Source organism: Amblyomma maculatum, chromosome 10 (assembly GCF_055883805.1).
Source record: "Amblyomma maculatum isolate TAMU_Amacu chromosome 10, ASM5588380v1, whole genome shotgun sequence".
Lineage (NCBI taxonomy): Eukaryota > Metazoa > Arthropoda > Arachnida > Ixodida > Ixodidae > Amblyomma > Amblyomma maculatum.
This window is the reverse complement of record NC_139353.1, coordinates 37,704,176-37,722,174: the sequence shown is the minus strand read 5'-3', so window position 1 is coordinate 37,722,174 and position 17,999 is coordinate 37,704,176. Positions and strand designations below refer to the sequence as shown.

At 45.9% G+C, this 17,999-nt stretch overlaps 1 long non-coding RNA gene across 1 annotated transcript; it reads left to right on the top strand.

The window, feature by feature from the left end:
- The first annotated feature begins 8,463 nt into the window (after positions 1–8,463).
- On the top strand, positions 8,464–16,830 carry LOC146176192 (uncharacterized). The gene is made up of 3 exons (XR_014701164.1): positions 8,464–8,550; positions 13,166–13,360; positions 16,622–16,830. It is a non-coding gene; the product is annotated as an uncharacterized LOC146176192 (long non-coding RNA).
- The last annotated feature ends 1,169 nt before the right edge of the window (positions 16,831–17,999 follow it).

Below are 17,999 nucleotides of genomic sequence, written 5' to 3'. Positions count from 1 at the left end.
TATCAATACACTATATAGAACATCACGTACCCTGTGTTGATGCTACATCTTTATAGTAGTTTTGGACAACATGGTCAACATGACTAGAAATGGATGCTCATGCCTGTATAAACTTTAATTTATATCTCCTATTAAGCTTAATTACCATACTCTGCACATTGCTGGTAATGCTGTATACTCTCCTATGCTATCATCTATATATTTACTGACATTGGAACCGGGCTGTAGTCTTTGCTTCAACGCTAATGTTTGGTAGAATAGCATGTACTCGCTCTTGAAGTCTGTATACGCTGTATACCCTTTATTTTTCTTCCAATTCACATTAGGCTCTATGATACCCCATGATACCCGGTTCTTCGTCAAGCACTTTATTTACTTGGATTCACTAAATATTGTAGGAGCGTTAAACGTTGCACTCCAACAAAGAAGTAGCGCGGTTAAAGTTTGAAAACACTGCTTAGCTACAGTAGAAGGGCTCCACTTCATCCACACCGCTGACGTTCACGGAAGTTGATGGCTGTAGAGATTCACGATTGTATTTCCTCTTCGCGATGGATGGGGTTCACGCCTCTATGGCTGCTAGCCGACGGTCATATTTACCGATGAAATAACAACCACTGCGCTTGAGAAACTTGATCAGCAAGTTCGGCATGCACTCTTGGACTGTTACAATAATTCGTTATGTGGGGGAAAAGTTCCAAACCAGTGGAAGCTCAGTCGTTTAGTTTTGTTCCTTAAAATACAACACCCGCGCACCATCCCACACCGTAACGAGATATTGCTCTCGCTGGTTGAAAAGCAAGCTTTTGGATCGAATGGGGCTTAGTGGAACCACTTGTATTTGCAGCGCTACCGAACACATCCAGGTCTAATGTCTGGGCTACGTAGCACACGTTGCTCTATTCAGAGCTTGCTTCACCTGGGGTCATACCACCTGGGGTGTTGCTCTTATGACCCCAGGTGAAAAAAGCTGTCAATAGAGCAATAGAAGAAGGATTTGGGGGATTTTACCGCGGCGCTATTTTACGATGTTAAAGGGGAGAGCAGATTTACGCCAAGCGTATAAAGCTCGTTCGTTCGAATACCCGTCGCGGTACCCCAGTCCTGGCTCAGATGTAGTTGACAGTTGTCGAATGTGATTGGTACGTGGCAGAAAAAAATGAATAAATGTGATAAGTCAATATTTTCTGGATAATGTCTTTTCAACCTGGATAGCGAAATACACCAGCTCCTTGGTTTCCGCCTACATAGAAAGACTACCGCTGCAGCCGAAAGCGAATCCGCGTCCTTGCCGTACGATTTGGAGCGCACCAGACTGAACCGCGACAGCGTCTTTTATTGTTACCTCCCCCTCCGCCCCCCCCCCTAAAAAACATTGACCATTTGTCAGTGATCTGATTAATAAATGCATTGTCCAAAACATATATTAGACTTCTATATCGCATTGACTGTTAAGTGACAAAGGCGACAAACTAGCGACGTGGGGCTGCCCGCTTGTGGAGCTGATGTCACTCCTTGAATTCAAGCTGACACAAGCAAAACGTTTTATCGCTTTATTACTTTAAACGTAACGTTCCAGGGTTAGTTAAAACACCCGGTTTTGGATGTACGTTTGAAAACAACGACTGCCGAAACTGTCCTTTTAGTGTCGGAAAAAAGCGTCAGAATAAAGGGAGAGCGGGCAATATAGAGCGGCTAATTCGGTCCTCTGGGAATATCATAAATTGAAATAATTTTCATAATCTTCAGAGAGCTTCAGCCGAATAAACAAAAAACTATCTGCGCCGAAGAAACATTATTCGTTGCAACAGGGTTAGAGAAACACAGACGTCCACTGAACACTTCTAAATATCCAGGACTCAACCTTGTCAAGAAATCGTCGGTTAAAATGGTTCTGTGTGGAGAACTAGCGATATTAGGTCACCATCAAAATAGTTTTTAACTTAGTGCCCTCCGTAGATAATGCGTCTTATTCCCAATACCTTCAATGCATGAAGAAAGGAGTTGAATAATACATATGTTCCGTGCCCGAATTCCACATAAACATTGTGATAAATATGAATGAATATTGGGAAACATATTGCCACGTGCCTAGCGCCGCGCGACAGCCGTGTTTGGTGCCGACGACGACGAAGCGGTGGTTGGCACGAGTGGCGCGCTGGTGCTGGACTCTGTGACTCTGTGTTCGGAACTACAAGCCGACCTTATTCTCGGGTCCTCGGCTACGTGTACTTTCACGGCTCCCTCTGACTTCAGTCGTGACACTGGTGGAGGTGCCATCGATGATCCCTTCTCCTGCGGACGACCCTACGCGGCTGCCTCTCGTGACCACTCCTGTTCATCGTACCAGCCGACGGCTCCGAGGCTTGTCCCCCGAGGCCTTCCCTCTTGACGAAGAGACTCTGGCTGTGGCAACGAAACCGCCCGCCCGTACCATGACTGTCCCTTCCACCCCTTCGTCCTGTCTCATCCTTCAGACCCCACGTACCCCTAAACCATTTCACGGTGAGCAGTTTGAAGACGCCGAGGACTGGCTAGCTCACTATGAAAGGGTCGCGACGTTTAACGGCTGGGACGACGCTGCGAAAATGCGGAACGTCTACTTCAGCCTTGAAGACACTGCTCGGACATGGTTCGAGAACTGCGAGGCCACATTCTCTACGTGGCCGGCCTTCCGAGGTCAGCTCCTCGGTACGTACCCCAACAGTGATCGCCGAGAGAATGCCGAGCATGCCCTGACCTCTCGAGTTCAGCGTCAGAATGAGGGGGTCGCAATGTACGTTGAAGACGTCATGCGCCTTTGCCATCGCGCCGACCCGTCCATGAGTGAGGAGAAGAAGGTTTGGCACCTGATGCACGGCGTCAAAGAACAGCTTTTTCCGGCCTCGTGCGGAACCCGCCCACCACCGTCGCGGCGTTTCTGGCTGAAGCTGTGACCATGGAGAAACTGCTACAGCAGCGATGCAGCCAGTACGGTCGGCCGCTGAATTCCATCTCCACACTACCGCCGTCTGACCGAGCCGACTACAATCCCGGGGCAGATATGAGCTCCCTTCGCGACCTCATTTGCACCGTGGTTCGCGAGGAGCTCCAGCAACTTCATGGATCATTTACTCTTTGCGCAGCTTCCCTGGCCAGCATCATCCGTGAGGAGGTCCAGAACGCACTCACGCCACCAACAAGTACAGTCGTTCCACCACCACCCCCGGGCCCCACCGAGTGGATGACTCATGCTGATGTCACACGCCGCCCAGCCCTGCTACCTACCCCTTCGCCATACACGCAACCTCAGGTCGCTGTGCACGCTGCAGCACCGCTGCCCCTTTGGGCAGATCGGCGCCAGTCGCCCCGGAAGACTGATCTCTGGCGCGCTCCAGATAACCGCCCTCTCTGCTACCACTGCGGCGAGGCAGGTCACCTCTACCGGCAGGGCCCTTATCGTCAGATGGGCCTTAGGGGATTTTCCCCCGGCAGCCCTCGTCCACGGCCTGGTCAGCGGCCTCAGGACATCACCGAGTACGTCACCCGCCAGCGTACGTCACCCGGCAGTCTGCCACATTCCCCTCGTCGCGAGTCGCGCTCGCCTTCGCCTCGTCGCTCTTCACCCTCTGGGTCACGGTATACCGCTGGACGCCATGGTTCCTCGAGCCCTCATCGGGAAAACTAGCTCCGGCGACCTTTGGGGGCGAGGCCACCGCACACCGATTCGCCGTAAAGCTTCCACCGCCGCACCGCTCGATTCGCCCCGACGTCGAACGCCGAATTCCTGTCCAGTTTTCGCCCCACAGACCAGATCGCCCCGACGTCGTCCGCATCGCCGACCAGTTATCACCGCCGTGTCGCTTAAATTGCCCCGACGCAGACCACACAACTGCCGCCCAGCTTCCGTCGCCGCACCGCTTGCTTCACTCCGACCTGCCGTCGACATTGAATTGTCCCGACGCCGACCACCCAACCGCCGTCCAGCTTCCGCCACCACACCGCTCACTTCACTCCGAACCGACGTCGACAGGCCCTGGTCTTGGCCGGGTCTCCCTGGACATCCCTATTATCGTCGACACGAAGGAGGTCAGCGCTTTAGTTGATACGAAAGCCGTTTATTGTATCCTTAGCGGGCGGCTTACAAGGACACTGAAAAAGGTGATGACGCCATGGAACGGACCAGACATACGTACGGCAGGCGGACATGTGGTTGCACCACTGGGTATGTGTACAGCCCGGGTTACGGTGCGAGGCTGTACATTTGTTGCGACTTTTCTCGTTCTACGCGAATGCTCTCGTGATGTTATTCTTGGCATCGACTTCTTTCGTGAGCACGGTGCCGCTATAGATCTACCGAACCGCTTGGTGACGTTCTCCGCCAAACTGGCCACTGAAAAGCATGAGTACCGCGGGTCCCACTCCACGCTGCGAGTCGCCGATGATAGCCTCACAGTGCCACCACGCGCCAGCATCCTCGCCAGAGTTACTTGTGACGAGCCACATCACGGCATCCGGGTTGTTGAGCCTAATGTCTCCCTCTCACTCGCCTTGGGAGTTTCTGTGGCAAGAGGTCTTTGTTTCCTTCGTGGAAGAGAGACGGAGGTACTTGTCACCAATTTCTCCAATGAACATCGACATCTGTTCCGTGGCACTGTCATTGCTTACGTCGACCATCTGCACGAAGTCGCCGAATGTTTTGCTTCAGAGGGAGCTACGCCTAGCACTGAACCGGATGTTGCCGTACACGCTGTCGACATCAATTCTAGCCTTTCCTCCGTTGAAAAGAGGCAACTCCAAGATCTATTGCTGGAGTTTCGTGTGTGCTTCACGTCTTCATCTAAAGTGCAGCAAACGTCGGTCATTAAACACCGGATTATCACGCATGAAGGCACTCGACCCATTCATCAGCAGCCCTATCGTGTGTCTCCTCGGGAGAGAGACGCTATCCAACAGCAAGTCAAGGAGATGCTCGCCGATGGCGTCATTCAACCTTCAAGCAGCCCATGGTCCTCGCCTCTAGTTCTCGTTAAAAAGAAAGACGGAACACTTCGTTTCTGCGTTGACTATCGGAAACTTAACAGTATGACAAAGAAGGATGTCTATCCGCTGCCACGGATTGATGACTCTCTCGACCGACTTCGCCGAGCCAAGTACTTCTCCTCCATTGACCTCAGGAGTGGTTATTGGCAAATTGAAGTTGATGAGAGGGACCGTGAAAAAACTGCCTTCGTAACACCAGATGGGCTCTATGAATTCCGCGTCCTCCCATTCGGGCTCTGCTGTGCTCCTGCCACCTTCAAGCGGATGATGGACACTGTGCTCACAGGTCTTAAGTGGCAGACATGCCTTGTTTATCTCGACGACGTAATAATTTTTTCACCGACGTTCACGGAACACCTGCGCCGCCTGAGAACTGTTCTCGAAGCTGTCCGGTCTGCCAACCTTTCTCTCAAGCCTCAAAAGTGCCACTTCGGGTTCACCGAATTGAAGTTTCTTGGGCACATCGTGAGTGCTGATGGCATCCGAGCTGACCCTGAGAAACTTGCTGCCGTTGCTGCCTTTCCCGTCCCCGCCCACAAAAAGCAGTCCGACGGTTTTTGGGGCTGTGCTCCTATTATCGTCGCTTTATCAAAAACTTTGGACAGATGGCCAGCCCTCTGACTCTCCTGACTCAAGATGACGCATCATTTTCCTGGGGCGCCGAGCAGCAGATGGCTTTCGACGAGTTACGACGCCGGCTCCAGTCACCCCCGATCCTGGTACATTTCGACGATGGTGCCGACACAGAATTACACACGGATGTGAGCAACGTCGGCCTTGGTGCCGTTCTAGTTCAGCACCAAGACGGGATCGAGAAAGTAATTGCCTACGCCAGCCGTGCACTTTCCCGTGCTGAGTGTAACTATTCCACCACTGAAAAAGAATGTTTGGCGGTAGTATGGGCCGCTGCCAAGTTCCGCCCGTACCTTTATGGCCGACCGTTTCGCGTCATCACTGACCATCACTCGTTGTGTTGGCTGAAAAACTTAAAGGATCCTTGTGGCCGCTTAGCACGTTGGGCATTGCGCCTACAGGAGTTCGATTTCGATGTTATTTATAAGTCTGGCCGGAAGCACACCGATGCTGATAGCCTGTCCCGCGCGCCCGTCGGCCTTCCTTCGTCAGATGCCACCGACGACGATAGCTTCCTCGGAGCAGTCACTACGTCCGATCTGGCCTCCAAACAGCGTGCCGACGGTGAGCTGCGATTGATTATTGACCATCTTGAAGGTGGGCATCCTACAATACCCCGGTACCTTGCTCGGGGGTTGTCGTCGTATTGCCTCCGCAATGGGGTGCTTTATAAGAAGAATTCTACGTCTAATGCGAAAACATACCTGCTAGTCATACCGGCTGATCTAAGGCACGAAATCCTCCTGGCCTGCCACGACGAACCAACTTCAGGGCATCTTGGCTTCACACGCACCTTAAACCGAGTCCGGCAGAACTACTACTGGCCACATCTTTCTCCGAGCGTTAGACGTTACGTACAGACTTGTCGACAATGCCAGCGGCGAAAAAAACCCACGCTCAAGCCATCCGGTATGTTACAATCTATTGAACCACCCCTCACACCCTTCGAGCAAGTGGGCATGGACCTTTTAGGCCCATTTCCTTTATCCTCGAACGCACACAAGTGGATCGTAGTCGTCACAGACTACTTAACACGCTACTCTGAAACGAAGGCCCTTGCCCGGGGTACTGCCGGCGAAGTTGCTCGATTCTTTATGAACGACATTGTGCTCAAACACGGTGCACCGTCGACCATCATTACTGACCGAGGAAAGGCGTTTACAGCTCGGCTACTGCGGGACACCTTAACTCTCAGCCATACCGAGCATCGCACAACAACACCGTATCACCCTCAGACAAATGGATTAACGGAACGACTAAACAAAACTTTGGCGGACATGATCTCAATGTACATCGACGTTGAGCATAAAATGTGGGACGAGATCCTGCCATATGTCACCTTCGCCTACAATACGGCGCCGCAGGAAACCACGAAGTTTACTCCGTTCCGTCTCGTATACGGCAGAGAGGCCCGCACGATGTTGGACGCGATGCTCCCGTGCGGGGAAGAAGCGGTCGAACCCGACGCCGCCCATTTCGCAGAACAGGCCGAGCAAGCCCGTCAGCTGGCTCGCTTGCACATCAAGGAGCAGCATGCCACCGACGCTCGACACTATAACCTTCGGCACAGGGAGGCCCACTACGAATCAGGGGACCAAGTGTGGGTGTGGACCCCCGTGCGTCACAAAGGCTTGAGCGAGAAACTACTCCACCGCTATTTCGGACCCTATAAGGTCCTGCGCCGCTTAAACAACGTTAATTACGAAGTCATTTCAGTTTTCGACGCCAGCGGCCTGAAATTGGGCATGTGGTGCGCTTAAAGCCGTACTTTTCGCGTGACTGAGCGTTCCCTGCAAGTGAAACCTTGCGTTATTGTGCAGTTCACCTCACGCCTATTTTTTTTTTTTCTCTCACCTTGTCATCCGAACGATGTTTTCTTTCACGGGGGGGAATAATGCCACGTGCCTAGCGCCGCGCGACAGCCGTGTTTGGTGCCGACGACGACGAAGCGGTGGTTGGCACGAGCGGCGCGCTGGTGCTGGACTCTGACTCTGTGTTCGGAACTACAAGCCGACCTTATTCTCGGGTCCTCGGCTACGTGTACTTTCACGGCTCCCTTTGACTTCAGTTGTGACAATATTTTTCGAAGTTCTCCCAATGAGGCCAAGCGCCAACTTCATTGTCGTGAAAAGACAATCTTAAGAAGTTCAAATACACGTTTTCGTTAAATATTGCTTTTGTAGTCAATAAAAGCCAATTTTGATGAATTGCTCTAATCAGAGCTCATGGGGTTTTTTTCCTCCATCGTCCTCTGTTACTTTTATTTATTTATTGCTTCGAGATCAGCAACACATCCGCATCATCAGTTTGAATTATTTCGCATTTCAAATGTTAAAAACAATTAGGTACTGCTTTGAGCCGGTTTGCACTCAAGAAAATTTATAAAATTCCTGGCCGAAAGTTCATCTGGACAACTGTATTATTTTCGCTGAGCATAAAAGAGTTTTTAAATATCAATGTCAAATTCACAAGCTAGACTCGAGAAATAGAAGGCAACTGCCTGTGTGACATCTAGTAAAAGAGTCGGATATTTTAAATTTTTAGTGGAGTCACTTCAAAAATTTATTTTAACCGGTACAGGTACAGAGCTTTGAAAGCGGAAAAGCGAAAATTACTTCCGGAATAAAAACTATTTGATATTTCTGGATTGCGGTTGAACTGAATTTTTATGGAGCCGAATATTTACATGCAAAAGGTGACGTAAATTCTAGTTTTAGTAACTAACCTTCCATGGTACATCGTAAAGGGCAGAACCAGCCAAGGATTCTTTTAAGAGCTGAAGTATATAAGGATCGCACGTCAAGCACGTAGAACACACTTCGAGGTATTTCTCGTGCAAAGTGAATATGGGAAAAATTATCTTCTGTTTCTTCGCTCTGACACTTTTGGCTATTGGTGAGTGCTTTAGACTAATATGCGTTACTTTGAATGCTATTTTATTCATAAAACTACAAAAGCTATCTTCATTATGTTCAAATCCTGACCAGCCAAAAACTGAATCCACTGCTCGTGATAGGTGCATTATCTCAATACTAGCTAGGATTCCATTACCCTGTGAAAACTTCGCTATGCGTAGGTTTTATGATTTCTACAGACAAAGTCATTAGTAATGATGCAAATCTATGTCACATCGCTTTCTTTGTTCTGGGTTCCTAAGGGCACGACAGCCGTATAACGCGGCTAGAATAAGAGGAGCGCCAGAAGCTGGAACACAATCAAGATTACTTTAAGACGAAAGCCTTTTTGTCTCATGAGCGGCAACGGCACAGTCTGTGGAGTGTGTGGAGCGCGTGTCGGCACACTTAAAGAAAAAGAGAACATTGCCGCGGTCTCGAACATGCGCAAGAACGAACAGATCACCTCCCCTGGCCCACTCGAGAGAGCACTTTGCTAAGGCCGTGGCCGATTAACCCTAGTTTAATACTGCAACACGTTTTCGCGCTGCCCTGTAAACAACGTCGTAATCATCAAGTTACAACTGCAAAGCACTCCCGCGCTGTGCAGTGCACATTGTGGTCTTCAAAAACTTTAATCTGCGCCACTCCTGCATTTATCCTGGATAAATGCGCCTAGTGGTCATGGAAGTCATGGAAGTGGTCATGGAGTTTTTACAACAGGATCTCCACTGTAAGGTAATATTGAAGGACAGCGCATAGATTTTTGGATTTTTGCTTTCATATCATAGGAGTGGATGGACTACAGTGTCACTATATCAACCATTTTATTTATTGCATTTGAGTAAGTTTCTTGCTTTTTACGCCGAATTTCGTGCTATTTTACTTGTGGACCCAGACGCAATTCTTTAAATGCAGTTACGGAAGACTGGTGTTACCGGAAATGCACATATTGCGCAGGTTACGTTCGCATCTTTCAACGCAGCCTAACCAAAACAAAACATTCCCAAAATGCGACTCATTTAGGAGAAGCAGTCTGCAATCGAGTCTGGAAAATGCTCATATTATATGAAAGTAACCTATATACTACCACCCACGATTTCTCAAAACGGTCGCTCTATGCAAGATGCTACGACTTCTGCGCTTTCCCAAATTTTATCCGAGTTCGGCTGAGGGCAGTCAGTGAATGCAGACTGTATGACACGCATGAAAGCAGCAGACAATAAAACGCCGAAATAAACGCAACCCAGTGTTATCTGCGTAGAACGCTTATTGCTATCAGCACAGCATTGAACATCAAAATATCGAAACTTACCCATTATCTCTCTACACACTCGCTGAAAAGCGCTTGTAACGCCCGTTTTGGACGGATTGAGGGTGCGTGACATCTTTAGAACATCACCTGTCTATCCACTATCGAAGGCGAACAGTGCACATGGATCGCACTCGTAGCAACATTTTTCCTTCTTACGAATACGTTCAAGGATAAGGTATAATATTAGGACGCTTTAATTTATTTAACTTAGCATATTTATTTTTATTGGAAGCAAGCTCTAAAGAAAAGCGAAGCGTAAGGTTAAAGCAAAAAAAAATGGCACTTCCGTGTTTTGTGCCAGTCAGCCCATTCTCGCATTCGGCCAAGGGGAACGCGCCGAACGAAGGTACTTTACACCACATAATATAGTAAAGTACTTAAAAAGGCTCAATAAAATCAAGCTAAAAATAATCCTTTTACTACTTATTTGCAGACGTATTCCACTCGATCGAACAAGTGAAAGATTGCACCAAATCTGTGATCACCTAAGTCGTACTTTTGAGTGCCCACAAAGCACAAGACAGCATAACAACAAAGGGATTTTAAATAAGCCCATGAAAATAGAATGTGTTCAGAGGGTTCAATTTATTCTCATGATAGTATGTTTTCATAACTTAAAAGCGTCGCCAGAGCTCGGAAATATCCCGAGTTTGGCCAAACTCCGGGCGTTCTGCATAACTCCGCGGTTAAGCAACTGCTGAAAAGGCTTGATAAGTGCTCAGCATTTGCGCTACCGCTATAAATAACAACTGTAGTGATTCCTTTCTATGCCTAACATTCAGACAAATTTCGCTCATATGAGTAACTTTTTAAGCAGCTTCCTCAAACCCTTTATATTCTAGGCTGACTAGTATAATTCGGCTCGCATATTTATATACATAGTATATTTGGAAATTATTGTGTATTATAGTTATACTAGTATAATAGTAGTATAATTGTATGATTTGTAACTATAGCCTTCTTAGGCGAATCGTCGCCACTGCGTTGATTATCCTTACACAACATCCACTATATTCCTGTCAGCATGCTGGTAGAGCTCTACGCTTTTGCAAAAAAAGCGAATAATTCACTTTTTAGATGTTCAGTGCTGCCGAAAATAAGGTTTATATTCTGGAATTCAATTCTAGGTGAAAATCATTTGCGTTCAAATATTTGCCATAAAGGTCTGCTACGAATTCATTGCGCAATCTAGACATTTATTTTTATTATTCAACATTTCAAGCTTATTTCGCTCAAAAGACGTTTTCAACAGAATTGAGAAAGAATGAATGATAGCTACCATAGAAAAGCATAGAGCTGCGAAGATCAACCTTAGAGTATATTTCCCTATATTGCTTCTTTTACAGTATTGTAGGATTTTACATATCGCCAGAGCAATGCGTCAGTGGAACCAATGCAAACTCTCTTCTGGCCTGCGCTCATGATTTCGATACTAAATATAGCTCCTCCGTCGTAGGAAAAACTTAGTGCGTCAAGACGACTTGATACCAAAAAAGCCCGAATTGCTTACTATTTTGTTCACCGTACACAAAGAAAATGTCGTATCTCTTGCACTTCCTGAATATTTCTTCATATTTCACTATAACGTTTCTTGACGAGACAAGTAGATAGTCATAAAAATTACCAATAGTGTTGGCTAGTTTTCTGATGTGCCTAGTTAAAATATCACTTAACCAGCCTGAAAAAGTTAAACTAGGCTAACTGGTGGCAACATGTATTAGATGTCGCGTCTAAATTACCTTGTTACCAATGGGGAGCGAAATCATTGTTAATGCAAGAAGCCTAATTCCCAGTGCAACGTCGATTGAAATTGCAATTGCAAATTGAAATGGAACTTGGCGTTTTGCGTTAGAGTTAAAATGGCGAAACTTTGTGAAACGACTCCTGCCTCACAACACCTCAAAACACGTGAAAGAAAGGCTACGTTTGCTAGCAACCTTTAGGATTGCTCCGCCGCTCAGCAATTGTCGAAGAAATATTAACACCCTGTTTTCATTGCTCGTTAAATGAGTTTTGTTCACACTGTCTATCAGGATTCTCTACAAAATTTTAAGCGCGTGCACGCACACACAAAAAAGTACCTGCATGTTCCGGCCTTTCTTTTTTCAGCTATCGGTTACATCCTGAGGCGGTCTCCGCCCATTGTGCTCACTGCAAACTTTTGTCTTTATAAACTTGAGATTTAGAGGACAATATTTATTATGAATATTGAATACATATGGCTTTAAAATTTCTAGTATAAACCTGCCCCAAGTGTGGAATGCGAGCTTATTATTGACGCTTCGCTTCTCTGGCTGCCAACTAACATACTCCCCTAACTGCAAGAAACGTCAACTCCAAAATGGCATGGGAGGAAACGTTATCTCTTGTTCCTTTAACTGCCTTGCTTGTGTTTCTTCTGCTCCCGTTGGTGTTCTTTTTTTAAATAAATGCCGCAATAACCCACAATAATGTTAAACTTGCTCTCTCTATTAATACTAGGTGTTAAGAGGGGGTTTAAAACAAGTTAACAGAAGAAAATAACTCGACTTTCTTCAGAATCAGGACTGCCAGGCATTGCAATGGGGATGCTCTAGCTGATGCTACCCCTATCTTATATTACCCCTACATTTTGCTATCCCTGGACAATAATTATTACAACTTCCTTTTTTGTCAGTGCTACGTGTCTCAAACTTTTGAGGTTTCATAAAAATGTCTTCTTCCTAATTACCCTAAGGTTAGACGACCACTCACGTTTTTGCCAAAGGTGGGTGCCTCAAAATTTCGCAGCAGGCCATTCCTTATGAAGTGCTAATTATTCAAAGCATCTTTGTTCACCATGAGGTTCTCCGGTGTCATATTTGCAGTCAAGGTATAAATATGGTCTTTATCCCAGTCATTAACTGAATCAAAAGACCCTTTTTGTCTTCCGAAGGGTAGAGGGCACGGATGTGCTCGGTACCTTATATTCAGTTGCCAAGAAGCACAAGAGAGCACAGATTGAAGCCGGTGTGATCAGCACCTCTATTGACCTGCTTCATGACAGTTCACTAGTAGAAGGAGTGCCCCCACAGAGGCTGTTCAATCTTGAATTACTATGCATTATTTACTGTATAAATGCCATTCACGCATTCCGACTTTACGAGAAAAGAGTGTTAAAGAATCGCGAAAGGGGCTTAGGTCAGCCATTGAGAATGTTGTTAATCTTTGCTTAAGCAGGAGAAAACTAAATGCTTTTGTGCCTATTTAAGCGAATTAAACAAATATTAAATGCTAGATAACATAACCATATCAAAGCTTATAAATATCGTGTTGCTTCCAGCCTTTGGCGCTGAGGACCAGCGATGCAGCAATGAATACAGAGTTGATGATGAGTGTGATTCCGATCAAGATCGACTTGGATTTATCTTCTTTTTCGATAAGCCTGATCAAAAATGCTACAAAGGCGAATATTGCGATAAAACCGCGACAACCAAGTTTTTTGCTGATATGAATACCTGCAAAGAAACATGCAACGGTAAGACTCAAAGAAAATTCATTAATGATAATTGCAGGCTTTACACATTATTAGTTTTTCTCTACATGGGCCCATATTAGCTGCAATAAAGTTAAATGACTGTTTTTCTGGTTTTGGATTCCGCTACGACTACGCCTGTCGCTATAGGTCCGGAGAGCAACGCATGCGCGAAGACCGCAATATCCCTGCTTATTTCCTACAAAGAGAAAAATTCACTCGCTGTGTGTCCACAATAAACTAAAGTACTAGACCAATGAATCAGACAGCACACTAGACTGATAAAAAAAACAAACAGCACTGTCTTGCTGTGCTTAGAATGAAATGGCAGCTTCTTTTTTACAGCTTGTGCTATATTGCGAAGTACGTTCAGCAGCGGTTTCCTTTATGTCGGGTTCTTATCAACCCAAGGAAAGGGCACTGTTACAAAAATTACGGCTATAGAAATTGACTTTTGCCGAATTCATACGGCCACGCGCTGGTGTGCAACATATAAACGAAATAAACCCGCAGGGCTTCACCAAACTTTTAATTTATTATCTACGCTCTACTCAAGAAATTCAAGCACAATTTAGCAAAATATTTTCACCTATTAGCAATATATTTCTAGAGATCGCAAGGCATTGTTGCGCTTATGAAGACCACAAAGCAAGGCGAAGCGCTCGCCCCAAGCCCCCTGGCCATAAAAATATATCTTCTCTTCGAGATTTCTGCATTTATCCATATGAGGTAGGAAGGGTTGATGTGGGAGAACGTCAGAAGGTGTGTAACCAATATCGGTTAAAAATTCTAAAAATTCGAAATTACACAACGTTCGTGTGTGATAATTACATTCACGGTCCCCTGCCGGCCTACCTTCCTAAGGAAGCATTGTTCGACAGAAGCTGTTGCTTATCCACATCAGTTCAGGTGAAGCTCCAAACCGTGGTATTGTCAGTCACTCGCTGCCATTATGACACGCCACCGATGAACGCACAGAATGCTCCAGAGCCACTCTTGCCCGAATCCGACGCACGGATACCTCATCCTCACGAGAGAGGCTACAGGGGAGAGGGTAGGAACACTCGGGAAGCAGAGTGCGCGTCCTTTAGCCCAAATCTTGTTTCTTGGAAAAGTCGGACAGTAACGGATCTTGAGAAAGAGAAGAAAGTGGCTTGGGTTCTCTGCCTTGCCCAGGTGTTTGACTGCATGAATATCACGCTAATCGTGAGCATCTTCTCAAATCTAGTGCATATCTGCACAGTAGAGGGATATTTCTGGCATTACTGTTTAATGGATCATGTAATTTGGAATGTCCGCTAAACAGCCTTGAGCTGCATAAGGGCAGCGAGGGAGTCAGTGTAATTATGAACTATGTCGAGTGTGCGTACAAGTGGAAGAGAGGCAAGCGCTATCTGTATCGCTTGAAGCACCAAGGTAAGGGCGTGAACTTAGCATAGTATCTGTTACGCGGGACTTAACATCAGTAAAGGAGGGGCTGTACACAGCCGTAACTCCCACCAGTTCTATGCGTGATGAATCGGTATATAATATTCATTCTGGAGGTAGATGCACGGCTGATATCGGCGGCGAAGCAGTGGAGTTTTTGTCTGTAAGCTAACAGTATATCCATGTAAGAAGAGTCTGTAAACGATGAAGCTAAAGCGACATCTTACGTGCTCTATTTACCTCGCGCTGGTCAATGAGTTCAGTCAAAGTATAGTTACGCGTACAGAGTACGGGCAACTTAATGTGTTCTCTGAACTCTTCGACCCTATACGTTCCCTGAACTCATTACAGATTGAGTGTGGGTGAAAGATTAGGGAGCTGAGTTAGCGAATAGCCTTCATTACCATTGTTTATCCCCTGTGATTAGCGCAATAAGGCTGCTTGTGGGCTAAGTAGGTTTACGAGCTGCACGTAGGGGTCTGAAATAAATTCAATAATGAGCGTCACGAAAAAACGTTTCTATCTACCGCACTGAATTATGAGCAGTTGCATTGCTTCCATTAACACCTTATCCACATATATTATGGTGAGGCTACCCAAAAGTAACAGAAAATAATATGCATCTGCCCGTGCCACAATCTAGCGAGTCAGATATTATGGTGAGGCTACCCAAAAGTAATAGAAAATAATATGCCTCTGGAAAAAGCTGACTTATAAATCTTGTCTCACAATTTCTCTTCTCTTGGCCAACCGTGCACTGCCTTTATATTACACTAATATTTCTACAGCTATAGCAATTCCTGCTATCGGCACGACTAATACTAGCGCATTATTTGTCGGAATGTGTTACTGCCAATAGAAACGTAGATAGGCCGCATGTGCCATTGATCACAAAGGATTTCCGCATCAAATCATAGACGAATACTGCTGTATGTATTCATTTACATTATTCGCGCATAAAAAAGACAAGATTGCGTTCTGGACATGCAGTTAAAATAAACATTGCTAATCTCGGGGGCAAAATATATAAATTTTCGTTGCAAGTATTTTGTTCCATTTCTGACTATTTCTACAGCATAGAAGTCTCCTTTTAAGATAGGTAGCGTTTTAAGATAGATAGGTAGCGTTTTTGACATCGGAATGTGGTTGTCTGCCGCCATACGAAAACTAGATTAATGTTCTCAAAATCACTTAAGATTGGTATACGATGGCCTTCATATTCTGCATTTTGTCAGCGCTAGCACATGCATATATGAATATTTCTCACAGTGTTGGTTTACTCCAGCTTTTGTATAGTTCAGAGCAGATATCGCACGTAATTCGGCTTGTTGGTGTGCAGAAGAAGATGGACGTTTGCGATTAGAAAAAGGAAGCGTCTAGATCACAACGCCGTGAAAGTTTAGTACAATAGTTATTTTAATGCTAATACCTTTCCAAGCGATTGAAAACTTCATCGAGGGCAGTAGGGAGAAGCAACGCTTACTCAAATTATTTTATAGTTCACTGTGCTGATTTTGCCTGTTATCTGGCAAATGGCGCACGGTGCACTGCAGATGTATTTGGGACCATATTAGGACCATAGAAAATGCCCCTAAATCTCCCATACGTCAGGGGTGTCTCCCTTAAAACACATACTCGAGATTAATTGTTATGCGTGCCGTATACTGCGCCGTCGAGTCCAAAAAGCACCCGTTTAGCCCATTTAGCCCGGTGCAGGAAGTAGCATTTATTGATTGGTATGAATATGAGCCTTAGGAGCCTATTCTCAACTCTTTAAAGAAGAAATGATGCTCTATTTTGTGCATAATCTTGTTCTGTGTGCACGTTCTCTTTCAGCTCGAGAGGATTCAGATGAAGGAGGATTGGGATTAGAAGACTGACATATGCAAAACGTATGAAAAGCTGCACTTGCTCTAAAACGGCCAGCTGTGAAAACCATTCATGTTAGTTAAATTACCTAATCTACCAAAGGGTGGTGGTTCATCGTTGGAAAGCGAGTGAAAAGAACGCAAAAGTAATAAACTAATCCTTTGTTTCATCACTAATCAAGTAGTGATTTATTCGCGTTTCTTTTTTTTCTGGCGTTTGCGTTCGCAAATCTTTTTTTCGCGTCTACAGTGTCAAAACTCTCTCACTGAAGTGTTTACAATCGCTGCAGCAGTACGTCCAGAAAAGGTATAAGGGACTTGAGTGACCACAAGACTTGTGTATGTGAGAGTTAGGCAGACACTGCGGACTTGATCGTTGAGGAATAATTTCTTGGTGTCTGGCTGTTATTCGCTCATGCGTTCGTGTCTGTGTGCGCGCCCGTGGCGGCCTTTGCGACTGTGCGTATGCGCGCCTGTGTGTGCATGATAGTGTGCATCACATGTGATGGCATGCGCCTATGCATGCATGTGTCTGTGCGTGCTGCAGAGTACTGCAACCGAACGGTACCATTGATCACTAAGGGATGTTGATAATTGTCTTCTCGAGCGTTTCGAATGGGTGGCGAGGTGAGGTATTTGTACCGCTAATCATCATGTTTTTTTTTCCGCAAAACTTCACTGCACTTGTCTCTTGACAAAAGCAACGACGCAAGATATCATCATTGGCTAATTAAGTCTATTATAATAATTCATTGTCTCCTGCTCATTCATAGCTCATTCATAGCTCATTTTCTAAAAGTTGGACTTTTCAGCTGGTAATTTCCGGATGAAAGTATCTGATCTCTAATTTCTATGAGCTAGTTATTATGGCATCAACTACAGAGCCTCCAAAGAAGGCATACATTCTTTTATGGGCTCATCTTGAGTTTAAAGGGCGCCTTATTGTTTCTCAAAACTAACCAGCATTGACATCGTTTTACGGAAATACTATTATTCGTATCGTAATTAGCAAGAAATACTGAAGCAGCAGCGCTTAGCGCGGGTCAACGAATAAAAGAGTATCGGTGTTTTGCTCATAATTAACACAGAGATCTCATATAACAGCAGCTCTTCGCACAGTGGAGAACGATTGCAATAAGGCGGGAACAAAACCAAAAACGGTTGCGTCGAAGATCTTGATTATGCCCCGGTGGACAGGTTCTCCGTCGTCTACTAGGGTAGGGGCGTACCAGTGTTCTGATCGATGGGACATGGCATGAACCTATTGACTATGCATGCCTCCTAAATAGTGCGTTTGACACTGCTCCGCCTCTTGCGTACAATTACTCCCTTTTTAAAATGAAGCA